This window comes from Balaenoptera borealis, assembly GCF_965194805.1.
Source record: "Balaenoptera borealis genome assembly, chromosome: 15".
Lineage (NCBI taxonomy): Eukaryota > Metazoa > Chordata > Mammalia > Artiodactyla > Balaenopteridae > Balaenoptera > Balaenoptera borealis.
This window is the reverse complement of record NC_138871.1, coordinates 31345231-31363594: the sequence shown is the minus strand read 5'-3', so window position 1 is coordinate 31363594 and position 18364 is coordinate 31345231. Positions and strand designations below refer to the sequence as shown.

The 18364-nt window shown below is 50.2% G+C and overlaps 1 protein-coding gene and 1 long non-coding RNA gene across 2 annotated transcripts in view; one reads left to right on the top strand and one right to left on the bottom strand.

Moving 5' to 3' along the window:
• Positions 1–18364, top strand: part of LOC309611685 — a 732894-nt gene that overhangs the window by 570321 nt on the left and 144209 nt on the right. The gene's annotated exons all lie outside the window — the stretch shown is intronic.
• Positions 1–18364, bottom strand: part of ADD2 (adducin 2) — a 112810-nt gene that overhangs the window by 47322 nt on the left and 47124 nt on the right. The window contains exon 2 of the mRNA XM_082356344.1: positions 3882–3999. The gene's annotated coding sequence lies outside the window, so the exon portion shown is untranslated. The remainder of the gene's footprint in view (positions 1–3881; positions 4000–18364) is intronic.

The following is an 18364-nucleotide window of genomic DNA, read 5'->3' as shown; positions in this document are numbered from 1 at the left end:
TGGGGCAGCAAGAGGGCTCCAAGTGCCACCACCACCTGCTTTTACAAGTTTACAAAACCATGACCTCTGATCTTAATTCCATCACTAATTAGTCAGCTCCTTGTGAAAGCCCTCACCAGATCTCCCCCAGTTAGCACCACCCTTACCAGCCATGTCGATGGGATGGAGGATGGAGGAGGGAAGAAGGAGTCACCTTGGAGTGGCAGCCAAAAACAAACAAACCAACGGTCTCTAAAGAAATATTTTGAGACATATTTGGCAGATTGCTAGAATGTTTGAGGTTGTACTTAGTGACATGTAAAGGCAGAGTCTTCATCTAAGTGAAGAGTGATTGAGTCCATCAGGGACGTTTCTGGTTGAATTAGCTCTGGACTAAAAGTCAGCATCTACAATGTTGCCCCAGTTCTGGCATTCTCTAGTTCATGGACTTGGGTGAGTAATTTCCCTCTTTGGGTGTCACTTTCCCCATCCCTAAATTGGGGAGTGGACAGAATGGACCTCTGGGGCCCCTTCTAGTTCTGACACTATATGGAGAGAGACAGACTCATGTAGAAAAGGCAGAAGGATGGAGGATCTAGGTTTCCTGGAGCAAGAGACCTTCTTCCTGCATCTCCCCAGTTCCTCTTCCTCAAGCCAAATGCTGAAAGAGAAACATCTGCAAAGAGCACGTATGACCTACTGACTGTTGCCTTGTGCTTTCAAGCCAATCCCGTGCACGTGGGATGAGTTAAGAATACTTCACCCCCATGATGCTCCCAAACAGCTTCATCTCTGGAACTTGGGAGGAAAGAAGAGACCGCAAGGTCAAACATAATGGGAATGCATCGGAGCCATGCAGACAGGGGGTCACCACCCAGATTCTTCTGGGCAGACACCGCTGCAGACCAAAATTCTTCCAGAGGCATCGCCCCCCTGCATCCGTCCTCTTTAATTCTCTTTGGCACCTTCACAGCCCCAAATCTTTGATGTTATTTTAAAAATAGCGACAAGCAACCCCCCAATGGATACACTGGATGCGGGCGTGGAGATCTCTGTGCTCCTCACAGCGCCAAATCCCACTAGCTCCAGAACCACCTGAGCTGTCAGCTTCTCTGGGACCAGCATAGCCTGGTACTGAACCCTCCTGGACTAAATCCAGGCAGGAAAAAGCTGGTCCTCTCTCTTCCCTTTGGAGAGGCTGCACTTCCCAGGAATCAGTCTGTGAAGTCTCTGAAGTAGCTCTGGCCCACGAAGCATGAGGAACGAAGACCTTCCAGGCCTGATGGACAGGAACCTCCAGGCCTGCCTTCACTCGTTACAGCCCAGCCCCACAGGGCTGCTCCAGAGGTGCTCCGATGGGGGAGGGGGTAGAAAACAGAAGCCCTGACTCCCTCACCACGACAGCTGGGGCCTCCTGGGCAAACTCTTCGGCTTTGTGAACCAAAGGCATTCTTCTGTGCTCCTTCTTTCCCTTCCCAAAATGTTGGGAGGTGGTCAAAGTTGTGTGCAGCACAACTTAGTGGTTAAAAGCAAGGACTCTGGAACCAGACCGTGAGTTCAAATCTTAGCTATGCCCCTTATTAGCTGTGTGATCTTGGGCAAGTTACCTAACCTCACTGTGCCTCAGTTTCCCCATATATTAAACAGGGATTGCAACTATTTAACTCCTCTTTAGGTTGTTGTGAGGATTGGGTGAGTTAATGTATGTGAAGTAATTCAAAAAGCACCTGGTGCATAGCAAGTGCTATTAGCATTTGCTCTTATTATGTGTTGTTTAGGGGCTAGAATCATAGTAGCATGAGGAACTCGAGTAATGAGAGGCTTATGATTCAATTGTAAACAGGTGCACACCAAATAACTGTAATTACATGTTTTAGTCCCCAAATGAATTCAATCTTGAACTATATTAACAAAAAGAAAATCCAGAAAGAGACTGACGAGAATGCCTCGTTCTCTGACCAGATAGTGGGAACATGTCAACTGGGAGATCACACAAAAAAAGGGGTAAGCAGGGTGCTGAAGATCACAGGATACCGGCGCTTGTGAGGCCAGGTGCGGCGTCATAAAGAATATATGGGGCCTCGGGCCCCAGTTCCTGGCACAGAGCTTCAAAAACACATGGGATTTCTAAAAGGTCCAAAAGACATTAGGAGTGTCTTTTCTTAGTCATCATGAGCCCCTTTCACCAAGTCTGAGTTTTTATGCAAATGTTGTGACTTATGGTGGGCACTTAGATATTTCAAGGGAGGGACTGGCCACTGAGAAAGACCAAGCACATGATTAGAGGGCTGGAACTTCACCCCCGTCCCAGCCACAGAGGGAGGAGGGGAGAGGGGCTGGGGATTGCATTCAATCAAGTGGCAAATGATTGAATCAGTTGTGCCTGGTAATAATGCACACTCCCTTTAAAGAACCCTGGACAGCGAGGCCTGGGGGAGCTTCCTGGTTGGTGAGCCCATTGCTGGGCTGGATGGGGGTGTGGAAACTCTGCACCACGCCCTCAACCCCCAGACCCTACCCTGCTTTTGTCTGGCTATTCCTGAGTTGGATCTTTTATAATAAAACTGCAATTGCAGTTACAGCGCTTTCAGTGAGTTCGATGAGTTATTCTAGGGAATTACAGAAACTGAAAGGGAGGTTGTGGGAACCCCCAAATTTACAGTCAAGTTGGTCAGAAGTGCGGATGGCCTGGGGTTCACACCTGTAGCTGGCCTCTGAAGGGGGCGGAGCCTTGTCCATGACTTTGCCTTTTCTTATGTGCCCTTTTAACTCAGGGTAGTGTCAGAACTGAGTTGAATGGTAGGACATTCAATTGGTGTCAGAGAATTGGTGATGGAATAACACCAAGCAACTTCTATTTGTGATTTATTTTCATTCCCAGGACCACTCTATGTGGCAGATATTATTGTCCCAGCTTTACAGATTAAAAAAAACTGAATCAGAGAGGTTAACTAACTTGCTGAAGATCACACAGATAACAGTGGAGTCAAGATTTCAATCAGGTCTGTCTCTGGCCCCAGATCCTGCATTCCTCCACTCCAATTGTCCCTAAATATCTGCTGGACTGCCATGTGGAAGAGGGATTAGTCTGATTCCTTAGAGCCTCAGGGGCCAGAACCAGGAAGCGAGTGGTTATTGCAGGCAGGCAGGCAGATTCTATCCAAGGGTGCGAGGGTGAGCCTTCCACCAGCAGGAGCTGCTCAGTAACAAGAAGATGGGACTGGCTGCCTCGTTAGGTGGTGAGCTCTCTCCTTGGAGTCAGGGTGACTACAGGATGCTATAGTGGGGCTTCTGCCCTGCTCGGGGTTGGACCAGTGACCTCTAAGGTCCTTCTGATTCCATGGTAGCTCTTTTTCTTATTGAAGTGTAGTTGATTTACAATGTTATGCCAATCTCTGCTGTACAGCAAAGTGACTCAGTTTTAGACATATATACATTCTTTTTTAATATTCTTTTCCATTACGATTTATCCCAGGAGGTTGGATATAGTTCCCTGTGCTATACATTAGGACCTTGTTGTTTATCCATTCTAAATGTAATAGTTTGCATCTGCTCACCCCAAACTCCCAGCCTACCCCTCTCCTTCTCCTCCTCCCCCTTGGCAATCACAAATCTGATCTCTATATGTCTGTGAGTCTGTTTCTGTTTTGTAGACGGGTTCATTTGTGACATATTTTAGATTCCATATATAAGTGATAGCATATGGTATTTGTCTTTCTCTTTCTGACTTACTTCACTTAGCATGATAATCTCTAGCTGCACATGGTAGCTCTTGAGTCAGCAGGATCGGGGGAGTTTGTGGCGATGACCTGAGTGTCTGGAGGCTCATCCTGGTGAGATGGACCCAATCAAAAAGTGTGTCTCACCCCCCCCATCACCACTGAAAACTACCGACTAATTACCAGGAGGCCTGAGCAGCCCTGCCCCAGGCTGCCTCTTCTCAGCGTTCAGCCTGCACGCTCCGTTCCACTCCCGGGGTCGCTGATTGCATCTACAGGATCTCAAACATCCGGGTAGAAACTGGAAGACACAAAACACGACAGATATCAGGGTGTTGTCTGCACCACCATGACTCTTCACCCTGTTTTTGCAGCACCATTAGGTGCTGATTTATTTTAAGGACTGCTGGGAAATTCTTGAAAATGAACTGACGCTGAATTTTTTATTTTAAAAGCAAATTATGTCTACAAAAAGGTAAAGAAAGCTTCATTGTCTTTACAATCAGGGTCAAAATTCCTTTCAAAGAGAGGAATTGGGAAATCCCTTTGCTGAGTGTGGGCCAGGGGAGCCCAGAGGAGGGCGGCTGCTCTGTCCAGTGCAGGGAACAGAATGTGGAACTCCGCGCAAGCCCAGAGAGCACATGCTGCTGGGCTAGAAGGGACTGGCCCCTTCCTGACACCCCCCAAAATACTTCACTAACAGCTACCAAACTCCCAGATGCTGGTGTGACTGATTTTTGGATGCAGCCCAAAGAGGCAGAAGAAGCCCGAAGAATCTCAAACCCCAGGAAAGTGGGAGGGTTTCGAAGTTACACAGACCATGAATTGGTGGATTCAAGACAATGTCACCTACTGTTCAAGCGGAAGAAAGGCCCCAGCTAATACCTGGGTAACAGGTCATAAAGTACTACTGAAGGAGGAATGTAAAGTTGTTAATGTCTTATTAACAAGGGTGAGTTACTAGTCCAAAACTCCTGGGGACCAAAGTCATCAAAGAGTTAATCATCAAAATGCTTTAAAAAAAAAAAAGACAAGTGATAGGTTTTTTTTTTTTTTTTCACTTGGGTGCCTGTTTAGACCCAGGGATGCTTGTCTCACCCAGAGCCAGTGTCCCATCCCCACTCCCACACCCACCCCCTCCGTAGCTCTGAGGGCCTGGCCCTGCCTGTCCTGCCTCATCAGCAGCTCAGCTCCACCCCAGACCCCATACTGCCCAGAGAGGAGCACTTGGGAAGACTAGTCTCACCCAGGAGGGGCAAGGAGAATTCATCTCAGCAGGTCCAGTGTGTGTGAGGGAATCCAAGAGGCTGCGTGGCCCCGGAGGCACAGCTGCCTTCTCAGCCCTGCCGGGTACTCAGGGCTCAGCATTCCAGTGCTGAGAGGGCCCCTGAGCCCGGTCCCAGTGGTCATGCCTCTAGTTAGGGACCTGGCAGTCGCTTCCAAAAGCTCTTCTCTATGCTCTACGTGTCCAGCTGCCAGCTAGGGCTCTCCTCCCATGGGCCTCGTTTTTAGCTAGAACAGGGTCACTGCCACCACTTAACGCTGCTTCTGTCTATTGCCTACCAATATGGGAACCCTCCCTGCCGGGGTTTGCTGACATACCTCTGGATGCTCTTCTTTCTATGGGTGGCCACTGACCCACCTTAAAGACTAATCCTGCAGCCAGATAAGTTGTCTTGCATGAAGCTCCAGCTCCTTCCCCTTCACCAACAACCCCTGCCACAGAGATGTGAGGTTGTCCCGTCCCTGTTAAGGCTTGGATTTTCAGAGTCTGAGCTATTTCTTATGTCCACTGAGAGAATTAAACTTTTGTCCCCAGAAGGAACCTATGCCATTCAGGTAAGAAGAGAGACATCTGTCCCACAGATAAGTATACACTGAATGCTGAATAATTCCCTCCTGATCTCCATCAGTGTTGAAATTCCACCATTAGAGTTCCATTCCTTGGGTTATAGCATTAACCCCTGATTACAATGAAAATAGCCCTGAGAGGTATTGTAGGCAAAGGCATTATTTTAAACATTCTCCTGTGTTACCAAATCTGTCAAATCTCTGATTGCAGTCAGGCTGGGCAGGGCCAGGAAAGGTACCAGATCAGCAAAAGAGGTCTGATACCAGGGCCACTCAGGAGGGTCCAGCACCTGGGGCAGAGCTGTGGTCCTGGGTGGGCCTTGGAGGATCCTGGCCTGACAGAACCCTCTGAGCTGTGCCTGCTGTGGTTTTGAGGCCAGGATCATGATACACTGAGTCTTTGGCTTCCCCAGCATGTGCTTCAAGAGGCGAGCTCACCCAAGCTTCCAGCCACCTAGGCCCCGTGGGCAGAGCTGAGAAGCAAGGGGTGCCCCATGTAATGAGAATGCCAGACCCCTCCTGGGAGGCGCCCCCCTCCACCCCGGGGCCACCTGCTCACTACTCTCAGTGTGCAACCAAGCCGGCTGGAAGGCAGGAGTTGGATTTCAGCCCTAGCCGGCTGCTCACTAGACTGTGGCCTTTGCCCACCTGTATGTCCCACAGCCACCTTGAAAATGACCCGTCGGAGCAGACCATCACTCTGGCCAACCCTGCACCAGAGCGTCCTTCCTCCAGCCAGCGTCTCCTTCCTGCCCCCCACCCAGCTGGCCACCCACCAAGGGCCCCGGAAGGCAGCCTTGACCCCTCCCTCTTCATGCCCTGTGTACCTACTCTGTCACCAAATTCTCTGGTTTTGTGTCCTAAATATCTCCCCACCCAGAGTGCCACGCCCTGAATCAAGCCAGTGTCATCCCCATCCCTTTCATGGTCTCTGCCTAGCCTTTCCTCTCTCATACCCTCCAGCCAATCAGTAGCCAGAGTCACTATAATGCAAATCTGGCTCATGTCTGTCATTGCCCTGTATCCCCCCCACCCAACTCATCCATGGCTCCCCACCACCTGGGGCAGTGTTCCTGCACCTTTTTTTCCAATTTAGTAAAATTTAGACTGTATTACAAAAGTGACAGCTATCCTTTTTATACTTATCAAATAAAAATTTAACTCTGATTTTGCTCTTTTAAACCAAACGCGTGGCCCATGTTGGAAATTCAAACCAACCCATTCCCGACCAGGGGACCGGGGATCATGTCTTTCTCTCTCTGGCCACTCCCTTCCTCTGGAGGACCGCACCCTGAAGAATGAAGTCCCTCTCAGCTGGTACACAGCCCCATGGGCCTCCCAGCGCCTGCCCCCACCCTCCCTGCCTATCACTGGTGCTCTGGGGGCTATTCCCAGGACGCAGAAGGCACCAGGCTGGTCCCCATCTTTGTCCTTGCTCGTCTCTTCCTGGAGCACTCTTTCTTCTTTGCCATCATCTCCCTTCAGCTCAGGTTGTCCTCTCCTCCCAGAAGCCTTCCCTCCGCACCCCTGTCCCTCACGCTCTCCCATCACTGCTACCCTCCTCTTTCATTCCACTTATAATCCGACAGCAACAATCTATTACCATGAGCTCCTAGCAGGCAGGGCCTGTGTCTTTGCCATTTCTCTATTCCTCGTGTTGCTATAGGGCCTGGTGCCAGGTAGCTGCTGAATAAATGTTACTTGAACTAAAGCTCAACTAACAGTGAATTGGGAGGAGTTAGGATGGTTCAGCAAAGCAGCACTGCCCAGGCCCGGGGGTCCCAGAGGTGAGAAAGGCCCTAGGGGAGTCCAGGGAACAGCGTGGGGAGACAGACCCCTGAGCAGCCCATTTCAGAGTAAGGTGATAATGGGGCGTGCGTGGCAGGCACCCTAGAGCCTAAATCACCTCCTCTAAAATAACATGTTCTTTTCTTATGTAACCCAAATGGCTGGGCCTGCTCTGGCAGCTGTTCTTCTTGCCTATTTTGAGACAGAATTCCAGTAATTGATTGGAACTCTAACAAAGCCAACTCCACAATATAGCACCGATTGTGGCCACACGGAGGAGAAGGTAATAGACACCCTTGGCTCAGCCCCACCCCTTATCCATCCCTCTCACCTCTTCCCTCCAGTAGCTCCTTCTCTGCCCCCCCCCACTGCAGGACCCTCAGCTCCCCGCTCAGGGGAGCCCTGGAACTCCCTCTGGGCATCTCCAGTTTGCACCCTCACACTTGAGACTACTCAGCAAAGACTCTGCTGGGATTCACCCTCCTAGGAGAGCAGCCGGGGATCACAAATCATGAAAGACGCTCCCTGTCACAGGTCATTTTCTTTCCTGTCCCACTGAAGACCATGTATATGTCACCCGTGGAGTATGAAATCACTTTTCTGTGGGTTGTTCCTTGTAGCTATAAAAGGAACAGAAGGTCTCGAAGAGGATGCTTTAGTTGTCTGACTTTTTGTTAAAATCTGTTTCAGCCCCGTGAGCCCACCAGGGAGCCGAGTGCCTGTCTCCTGCCACTTCAGTGGGAGGTGTGCAGACAGGAGCCGACGGTCTGTATCACTCGCACCCCAAGCCCGAAGCAGAAAGACATGGCAAGTGGTCCTTCCGCAGCTGTCCCCACTGCTGCCATGGGCACAGCCACCCCCTGGGTGGTGCCAGCCTCTAAAGCCCCAGGCCCCCAGCCCCACAGGTCAGCTCCAGACAAGGACAGCATGGCATTTGCTTCAAACCTGAGACTTAAAGTCAGAACCCAAACTCACCGATACCTGAAAGAAACTTCCAGAAGTGAAGGAGGAGCTGGTCAAGGCCTTGCTGCTGTTACTTTGCAGAGTAAATGGAGACCGTTGAACAAGGGACCGGACCGCACCCTGCCTGGTCTGTTCGGATAAAGAGAAAGCTCACGCCCCTGGGTGGTGGGATTACGGCTGAAGCTTATCATCAGCTTCTTCACGTACTTCTGAATTTTCCACAGTTCTGCATAAGGTATTAACTGCTGTGACCACTTAGGATGAAAATCGTTTCAAAGAAGAAAGTGAAAAGGAGGAAGGAGAGAGTCTCCCTCTGTCCATCTCCGGAAACCCCCTTGGCTGGAAGAATCCTTTAACCCCCTGACTACTGCAGGCCTAAGAAGGAAGACATTATTCAATCCAAAAAATTGGGGCTGTTAAACCCAAAGAGGTATTGGAGCCGTGCCCAGCCCTTCTCATCAGTGCTGCGGTGAAGGGCCCATCATCTTGGTTTTCAGGTGAGGAAACTGAGGCTCAGGAAATGGAGTGACTTGACCAGGATCACAGAGCTATTGGGGATCGTCGCATTACTGAGCGATACGTACATAGATCATTACAACACTGGGGGTGGGGGACAGTGTTCCAGTACAGGCTCGTGAACCACGGGGTTCCAGGGAGGTCTCAACCTCGATGCACCAGCATGAGCTTTAACACACTTGCCAGGTAACCCTGCCACCAGTCACAAAACCATGCGGACTTCATGCGTTCAGTGAAATGAAAGAAAGGGGGATTCAGGAAACCCTGGTGATGCAGAGACAGTCCTGAACTAGCAGGATGGCTGGGCTCAGCCTTCAAATACTCAGTCTTTTCAGTGAGGAGGTCAGCCAAACTTGCATACTATGTGGATGAAAGCTCATCAAAAAGCCCGTCTAATTGAACTGACACGTCCTCTGATTCACTGTTCCACACCTCAGGCTGTCCTAGAATCCAGTCACAGGTACTTTTAAGCGGTCATCTCATCTACCTTTTGCCTTCAGGAAAGACTGTACCCAAAAACCAATGGAGCCATATTTTGAAAAGTTTCACCTTGGTCAAATTCAAACACAAAACAGTTGATTCTGCTTTGGGGCCTAATCTGATAGCATTTGTCCTTCATGTGACAGGACTACTCTTGCCCCCAACTCCACCTCCAGCCAAGAAGTCCAGGGAACAGCTATTGGATGCTGTGTCCTCTATGTCAAATAGAATGAACCATATCCTTGGCAGACGAGGTTTGTTGGCTATCAATCCTGCTTCTGCCAGGTACGCTGTCCCAAGATCTACAGAGCAAGGCAGACTGACATGCCCGGCTCCCAAACAGTATACGTCCATGTTCTGCTGAGGGGGCATCTTCCTTCTCTGTGAAACAGGACCATAATGTCATCAGGCAGAACCAGACTAGGATGAGAAGGCCAAACTTAAAAGACATCAAGATGAGACAAAATGGAAATAGATCCACTACCTGGATTTCTGATTCACTGAGCCAATGAAAACATCCATGGCTGGAAGTGTTCTCCAGAAGGACTAGCACATAGTAAGTGCTAGGCCAACCCCCTATATCCTCACTCCAAGAACCCTCCCAGATCTGCCTGTGGGATCTGCCCTGCGTTTTCCCAATGTTGGGAGTAGAGAGATTTAAGGCAAGCAGAGAGAAAATTAAGAACTATTACAGGGAGTGGGGATGGGATGGGATGGTAAATTACTCAAAAGGAGTCCAAAGCTATCTCATTACATTAAGAGCCCAGGGAGTTGGCTCTACCATGCAACATCGTCGCTAAGATCCAGGCTCTGGAGAGCATTAAGGGCCCAGGATCAAATCCCAGCTCTGCACCTCTCCAACTGTTACTTAGTTTCTCTAAACCTCAGTTTCTTCATCTGTACAGTGGAGACAGGAACAGTACCTCCTCAGAGGACCATATGAGGCAATTTATGTAAGGACAGGCTTTGCACAGGGTCTGGTAGATAATAAGTGCTCAATAAATGTTACGTGCTACTATTCAATCAGTCCTCATGTGGTCTATGACAGTGTAACAATTGAATCTTTAAATCACAGTCTGGATTCCATCTTGCCATCAAGCGTACATCTGGGCTGACTGCCCCATCAAATGTTCTCAAGGGAATGTCAAAGAATCTGTGAAACTGAGCTTAATAAAATTAGGCAGGTTATGTCTGCTGCTGCATTTCTGTACTAAAGACACAGGTAGATTTGGGGCTGATTATGCATTTTTAAATGGTGGGCTCCACTTTTCCATCTGAGCAGGTAGTCTAGAGCTTGCACTGCTGGTTGTGATGCAGCTTGCGCCACCGCTGAGAATGCCTGGACTGGGTGTGGGCTTTTCCTGCTAATTCTCTGACCCTCTCAACCCGACATTTATTGTAGGTACAGAAGGCTGTATCCAGCCATCACCATGCTTGTGCCTTGGGAAGGGCTTCTGGCGATTCTTGGCAGTCAAGCTTGGAACTCAAGAGAAAGGGGTGAGTCTCTCAGTCTGGGAAAAATGAAGGTGGCAAAAGATTGCAAACCAAGGCAGAAAATCATGGAGGGTATAACGAGGATGAATGCAAGGGGAGATCCCACTCTCAGCATTCAAAGCAAGGGTAGTTAAAGCAAATTAAATGAGGTTTCACATGCTGGTTAGTAAACAAATGGCATGTGTGAGCCCAAGGCAGGAGGCAGATCAAAAGTGCCAAGTGATGAAACCATACTAAATACTCATCTAAGCACCTTCTTTTATAAACTTTTTTTTTCTAAGTTTATTTTATTTACTTTTGGCTGTGTTGGGTCTTCGTTTCTGTGCGAGGGCTTTCTCTAGTTGCGGCAAGCGGGGGCCACTCTTCATCGCGGTGCACGGACCTCTCACTATCGCGGCCTCTCTTGTTGCGGAGCACAGGCTCCAGACGCTCAGGCTCAGTAGTTGTGGCTCACGGGCCCAGCCGCTCCGCGGCATGTGGGATCTTCCCAGACCAGGGCTCGAACCCGTGTCCCCTGCATTGGCAGGCAGATTCTCAACCACTGCGCCACCAGGGAAGCCCTAAGCACCTTCTTTAATGGTAAACACCCACAAGGCACTTAGCCATGCAGGCTGTCTCATGGAAACGTGTACCTATACAGTGTTAAATTAAAAAGGTTTTGGGGTGGAATCTATATATATATATATTTTTTTTTTTTTTAAGTGCCCGCTATGCCCGGGCACTGTGCTCAGTGCTGCCCTGCCGTAAGCCTGACATTCCAGAGCCCATGCTGCGCTGTGGGGTGAGGGACTGAGCAGCTGTGTGACCTTGGGCACTGTGTGCTTCATTTCTAAATGGCGGCCATAGCAGTACCTCTCTCATGAGAATGTCTCACCTGCATTTCTGGGTGGCCTTTTCATGAGGGATTCAGAGCTTGGCTCAGCTGCCAGCATCCTAATGAAACCATGCACCTGTCCAGGGCACATTTGCCTCTGTCCCCTCGTGCCCCCCACAAACACACAGCATGCACGTGGGCCTTCAGAGCTCAAGCCCGGTTGTATGCTCCCTGGGCTGCTCACCCAGGCACACCAGGAGGTGGCAACATCTCCCCTGTGGTTCTCGCCCCTCCTGGACTCTTGGATTTTGCTTCTGGCTCTCCTTGACTTGGAGCCCCATCTTGGGGTTGCAGGACTCAGCTCCGTGCCCTCTAGAGAGCTGAGCATCCATCCTGGCAGGTCCACGGAGAGAGTCCCCAGCAATCCCTGCCCCGAGCAATGTCCCCGGCCATGGCTATGCATGTGGTCCTTTGACACAGATGGGAGGCGCTGTGTCAGTCACTCACTGCTGAGTAAGATGTGCTCCCCATCCTCCGGGCACCAACAACTGGGGGTCCCCCGACCTCCAGGCACTGTGTGGTGGGAGCAGGAGGGCCCACACCGGATCTTGGCCTTCTTTGTGCCCAGCCTCCCTGGGCAGTGGGACAAAGAGTCCTGGTGCCATCTCTCTCCTCCACCTCTTGAACCTTCCATAATTTCTGAAGCATTTAATAATGCTTCTGAATGGTGAAGCATATGGTAAAAAGCACAGATTCTGAGGCAGACTGCTTGGTTTGTAGGCCAAGTTCAACTCTAGTAGCTGTGAGAGCTTAGGCGAGTTCCTGAACTACTCCGAGCTTCAGTTTCCTCATCTGTAAAGTGGGGGTGGTAATTACAGTAGCAGCCCTGAGGGGGTGTTGCAATCAAATGGATTCGTCCATGTGAAACATGTAGGGCAATGTCTGTCGTAGAAAAGGCATCAGTAACGCTGGAACTATTTGGCAGTGTTCAGCAGTACGGCTAAATCAGAACGCCAGGCTGGACTAGCTGCGGAGAGTGAGCTATGGCAAGGGGCTGGAAGCATCTGCCTGGGAATGTTCCAGATGGGTCTGCAGGGGGTTGAACAGCGGCCCCTCCCCTCAAAAAATAGGTCCATGTCCCAACTCCCAGGACCTGCGAATGTGACCTGATTTGGAAAATGGATCTTTACTGATGTAATTAAATTAAGAATCTCAAGATGAAATCATCCTGAGTTATCCTGGTGGGCCCTGAGTCCCATCACAACTGTCCTTACAAGCCACATGAAGATGGATGCAGAGATCTGAATGATGCAGCCAGAAGGCAAGGAACACCAGGAGCCACCAGAAGCTGGAAGGGGAAAGAAAAGATTCTCCCTTAGAGCTCTGGCAGGAGTTCAGCCCTGCTGACACCTTGATTTCACACTTGCGGCCGCCCCAGCTGTTTCAGGCTTCTCCAATGCTAAAGTGCACACACATTGCCTGAGAATCTTGCTGACCTACAGATGCTGACTCAATCAGCGGGTCCGGAGTGAGGCCTGAGATTGTGCATATCTCAAAAGCTCCTGGGTGAGGCTGATACTGCTGGTCTACAGACCATGCTTTGAGCAGCGAGGGTATAAGAGCCTATTGTCATCAGCAGCACCACGATGGCAAAGGAGACCCCTAAACCCAAAAGCTCAGAATTTGTAGATGCAGCGAGCCACCATGCAGGGCCACCGTGGCAGCGAAGGAGCCCAGCTTTCAGCTGCAGGATGAAGAGTGGATGCAAGTCCTTGACCTCTGATGATACGTCTCCCTGGGCTTAGCCGATGCTTCTAAATTGAACAGCAGCTCACTGGGCCAGTGCTAATGGCTTCTGACTGCTCCAGTTCATCACTCTCTAACAGGGTCAACCAAGAAGTGGTTTCATCTTTTTGGATGGAAAAACAAACAAACAAAACACCAGATTATCTCTGGCTTACGAAGGGCCCAGAACAATTCCTGGGAGAATGGAAACTTTGATGACAGAATCCCAGTTCTCTAATTTCAATGAACTTGAGGAGACTTCTACATCAGTACTTTTTAAAAAAATATTTAATTATTTTCTTTATTTTCTTTGTTTTTTTGGCTGTGTTGCATCTTAGTTGCGGCACGCGGGATCTTCGTTGAGGCATGCAAGATCTTTCATTGTGGCGTGTGGGCTCTTCGTTGCGGCACACGGGCTCCTCTCTAGTTGTGGCATAAGGGTTTTCTCTCTCTAGTTGTGGCGTGCAGGCTCCAGAGTGCATGGGCTCTGTAGTTTGCGGCACGCGGGCTCTCTCGTTGAGTCGCGCTAGCTCAGTAGTGGTGGTGCGCGGGCTTAGTTGCCCCACGGCACGTGGGATATTAGTTCCCCGACCAGGGATGGAACCCGCGTCCCCTGCATTGGAAGGCGGATTCTTTGTCACTGGACCACCAGGGAAGTCCCTACATCAGTACTTTTGCCATAATGTTTTTATGGAGTGAAAAGCACCTGGTCCAAAAAGAAGGCAAGAATGTGCCTCTGACATAGCCTGAGCTCTTCCATGACTGAGTACCTAGAAGCTCAGTTTGCTAGACAAGAGAGGAAAGGCGGCTACGTGGATGCCCCAGATGAGGGTGGGGGTGGAGGAGCTTTACCCCATAAAAGGGCCTAGGTTTAAAAATGAAAACAAAAAAGGCTGGTCCACCAAGTCCAATGTAAGAATGGGCAGAAGAAGATACAGATGTCCCTTGGCCTGAAATCTCCCTACATTCATTTCCCCACTCATCTCTTTCTCCAGCACTTGCTCCTTCAATTCAATCCACACCCATGGTTATATGTCTAAAATGCTTCACAAAAACCATCCATGTCTTCTTGTCCGTAGCCAGATGGTCCCCAGGCTTTATACCATGTACCAGCTCCCACAGATCAGCAGCGCTGCCCTAGGAGAGCCTGAGTCCTCCTCTGCCTTCAGTCAGAAAGAATGTGGGGATTGGTTTCCAGCACCTGCTGTGGGCTGGGGGCAGGGGGGTGGCACCATGCCATTTCTTTCTGGACAGGCTTTCAAGCCCCTCAGGCTGGCACTGAGGTGCCATCTTCCCGCTCCTTCTACATGAAAGGCCCAGCCCAGCCCAACAGACAGGCCCTCCCTCTCCACCCCAACGCAGTACATGAATCCCTGCCTCTGCAGCCTGGCTCAGGCCAGATGTCTCCTCTTCCCCTGGTCAAGGCCTTTCTATTCTCTCCCTCTTCTCAGCTCCAGGACCTCTCATTTGTCACCAAACTGGCATCTTTTCCAGCTACTGCTCATCTCTGTATATGAGTCAGGACAAAAATGACTAACGCATGAGTGCCCCCAGCTCTCCCCCCGCCTCCCACGAGCCTTCCCTCCCTGAATGTCAAGAGCCTGCCTCACCTCCTTGGTCCTTTGGGCTTCGTAATGCAGAATGGACACGAAGGGAAGTGGGGAGAGAACGAGAGGGAAGCCCTTCAAGGAAGCCGGAGAGGAGAGCGCGTGAAGCCTGAGGGCAGCGGGCAGAGAAGCGTGGATTCATGGGAAGCGTTGCCGAGCTCTGCACACTCCCCGTTTCACAGGAAATGCAAAACATGGAGTTGTTACAAAGGGCTTCCGGTTACTTAGTCCACCCTTGAGCCACAGCCGTGCTCTCGGTTCAGACCTCCTGGGACACGGCTGTGTGAGTGTCCTATTCCCAGCCTGGTGGAAGGACCATTTCCTGCCCCTGTCTGCCAGGGACTGGGGTAGGTCCCAAGTGCAGGGCTGGGAGAACCCCTCACTTCACAGGTAAAGAGCCTGAAGCCCAGAGATGGGGGACTGTTAGCACCTCAAACTCCACCACAGCTGACATCTGTGTGAGCGGTTTGTCCCGAGCTGAGGACAGAGCTAACACCACTTCCCTTCTTTGGGAAGAGAACACCGTAGGCAAGGGGATGTCCAGCCAATCCAGTCTGACAGCTACTGATTGAAGACACTCCATGAAAAAGGTGCCTTGTATGAAAATCTGTTAAACATTCTAGAAAAGCCTGATGTGGACACGGCCCTGTTGTGAATTATTTTATGATGGGAAGCATCGTTTTGCACAGACAGCGACCATCACTGGTCATGGGTGAGGCCCTTTGACCCCTTTGCCTTTGGGTTCAGCTCTCCACCCACAGGTATGAACCCTTTTCTGTCTCCTCTTTCTCTTCCGTTCCCCCTCTTGTACCTACCCCTCCTCCCCACACCCACAAACACCTTCCCTGAAGTCTTGCCTTGTTTTCCCCCCATAAAGCAAGCCCAGCGCAGAACAAGGCAGGTGTACCTTGAGAAGGTTTGTTTCTGATGCTGGGATGGGGAGTCTCATTAAAGACCAGTGTGGCCTTATTGGCCTGATTTTCCCATCGGCGCACCCTTGAGGACACACTGAGCTTCTCTCTCTCATTGAACGTCAGAGTTACAGGGACTTCAACAGCAGCTTGGCCTGGGCTGCTCCCAGCCTAACCATTTCTCATCCTTCCCTGCCGATGCCTTCAGGCTCCACGTCATCTGGCTTCCTGCTGGGTTGGGGGCAGTAGGAGGCACTGACCCAAGATTGGTGGGGGGAAGATGCCAGAGCATTTCCTCCCTCATTCTCTGCCTCAAGTAGCATCCCCTCCACGGCCCCAGCTCTTGCCCCAGAGGCCCCCATGTTCCAGCTTCCACAGAGTGGCCTTGACCCCTGGGCTGGGATGACACCCCCTCCTCCCCTTCTCCCTCCAGCTTCGAGGAGGAAGAGACATCCCACTGGGGCTAACCTCGGGGCTACCTTCTCATACCCTATCTGTTTCAGCTCCTCCATTACTTGTGTAATTATCCTGCATTCAATTCCCTCTGTTGAGATACTTGAAGAAGTTCCTATTTTCCTTGTTAGACCCTGACTGATACACAGTCCAACCCTCCCCTCCCACGTCTTTAAACCTATGAGAAAACTGAGCCCAAGAGGGTGGGATGTGTCCAAAGAAAGACACACTAATACTTAGTTGTCTGTGACTGGACTGGGTCTCCAGGCTCTGTCCTCCTCGTCTCTGCAGAATATGGCAGGGGGGTGTTTGCTTTTCACTTGCAAGCCCAAAGAGTCACGAGTCATTGGGATCAAGTGTGAAATATGTGACTTCTAAGGAACAACCACAGTTGTAATTCATTCACATTCTAAACACACCCTCTGGACATGAGGAGTGCTTTCAACCTCCACTGTGGGAGATGGAAACACATCAATTAGAATAGCCCAGGAGGTAACCACAGCCAGGTCACCTCCTCCTTCCTGTGCCTCAGTTTCCATATCTAAGGGATTAAAAGTGACACAAAATGACCATTTCCAGAAGCATTTAGACACCTCTCTTAATATATGCAGCAAAATTCAACTCCTCAGATTTTTTGGACCAGATGGTTTCTCAACTCTGCAAAGTAGGTTTAATTTAATAATTATTTAAATATGCCATATATTTTAAATACATAGAGCTTCTGCTAATTAACACTTCATAATTTCTCCAGAGTCCCACAGGCAATTTTTACCACTTTTAACTGGTGAAAAATAGTGTCAAGAAAATGAACCCTATTTCCTTTCCAAATTGCAGCCTGTGGATAGTCTATGTGCAGTATCTCGTCTCTTCTGCCCGGTGTGAACGGAGTGGTGGGAAAAGACGAGTGTGACCCCCTGGGGTTGGATGATGGGGACATGTGAGCAGAGCATCACCTCAGGTGCTTTGAACAATGATGTTCTTCAAAAGGGCCGATGGACCACGATTCGTTACACAGATGCACCTAAGGTAAACAGTGACCTGACAAGCAGACACGGACATACGTGCACCTAGGTAGATGCAAACACAGCACTTGTATGAAAAACCCCGTCACAGGGCAAAATGAGCCCAGTCTGTGTAAGCCTGAGAGGCAGGGCAAACTAAGCCCAGGTGCAGAGTGGGAGCGAGGGGCGCTCTTCCCCCAAATCTCACCAGGCTGCCTAAACACCCTTACCCTACTCCTCTGTGCCTGAAGTTCCATCATTTAGAGGTTTATTTGCCTAATATGTCTCCTCCTTTTAAAGGCCATCCTTCTTGGGAGATTCAGTTGGATATTTGTCCTTTCTACCGATACATCACTGTGACCTAATGAGCCGGCTTTCTTCCTGGAGCTTTGCAGACATCCAGGGCTCATAGGCCCCCAAGAAGGACATGGCGCACTCAGGGATGCCCACTGGGAGGATGCAGGCTGCCTTACTTTATTGTAAAAAGGGACCCTGGGCACCTGGGGATGGAGAAAAAGGGGTACCTAGGAGTTGCTGGGGCACCGAAGAGGGAGGGAGGAGGGAACGTCTGCTTACCCAGGGCTCTGTCTAGGACAGGCTCCCACCCGCCATGCTCATTACAGCCTCAGGACGCTGCTTCTCTGGGGGAAAAGGGAAAGATGTGAGCAAAAGGTTGACCATGCAGCGAGGGATAAAAATGACAGGAAAGACTGCGTGTGATGGAAGAAAAGCTCATTGTGTGGAAACTTCTTTCTTGAAAATCTAAAAATAAAGACCTAGAACCGGCTTCCACCTGTCACGAGACTGGAAGTTCTCGGAGGGAAGCCCTGCCTGATTTTGCTCCACACTGTATTCCAGCACCTAGAACAGTGCCTGAGAGACGGGAGGTGCTCTATAGGAATTGGTTACGTGAATGAAGTGGGACAGACCAACACACAATGGGAGCTCTTCCAGGCCTTCCAATCCCATGTCTGAAGGCCCACCGACCATCCGTGGCTGCACC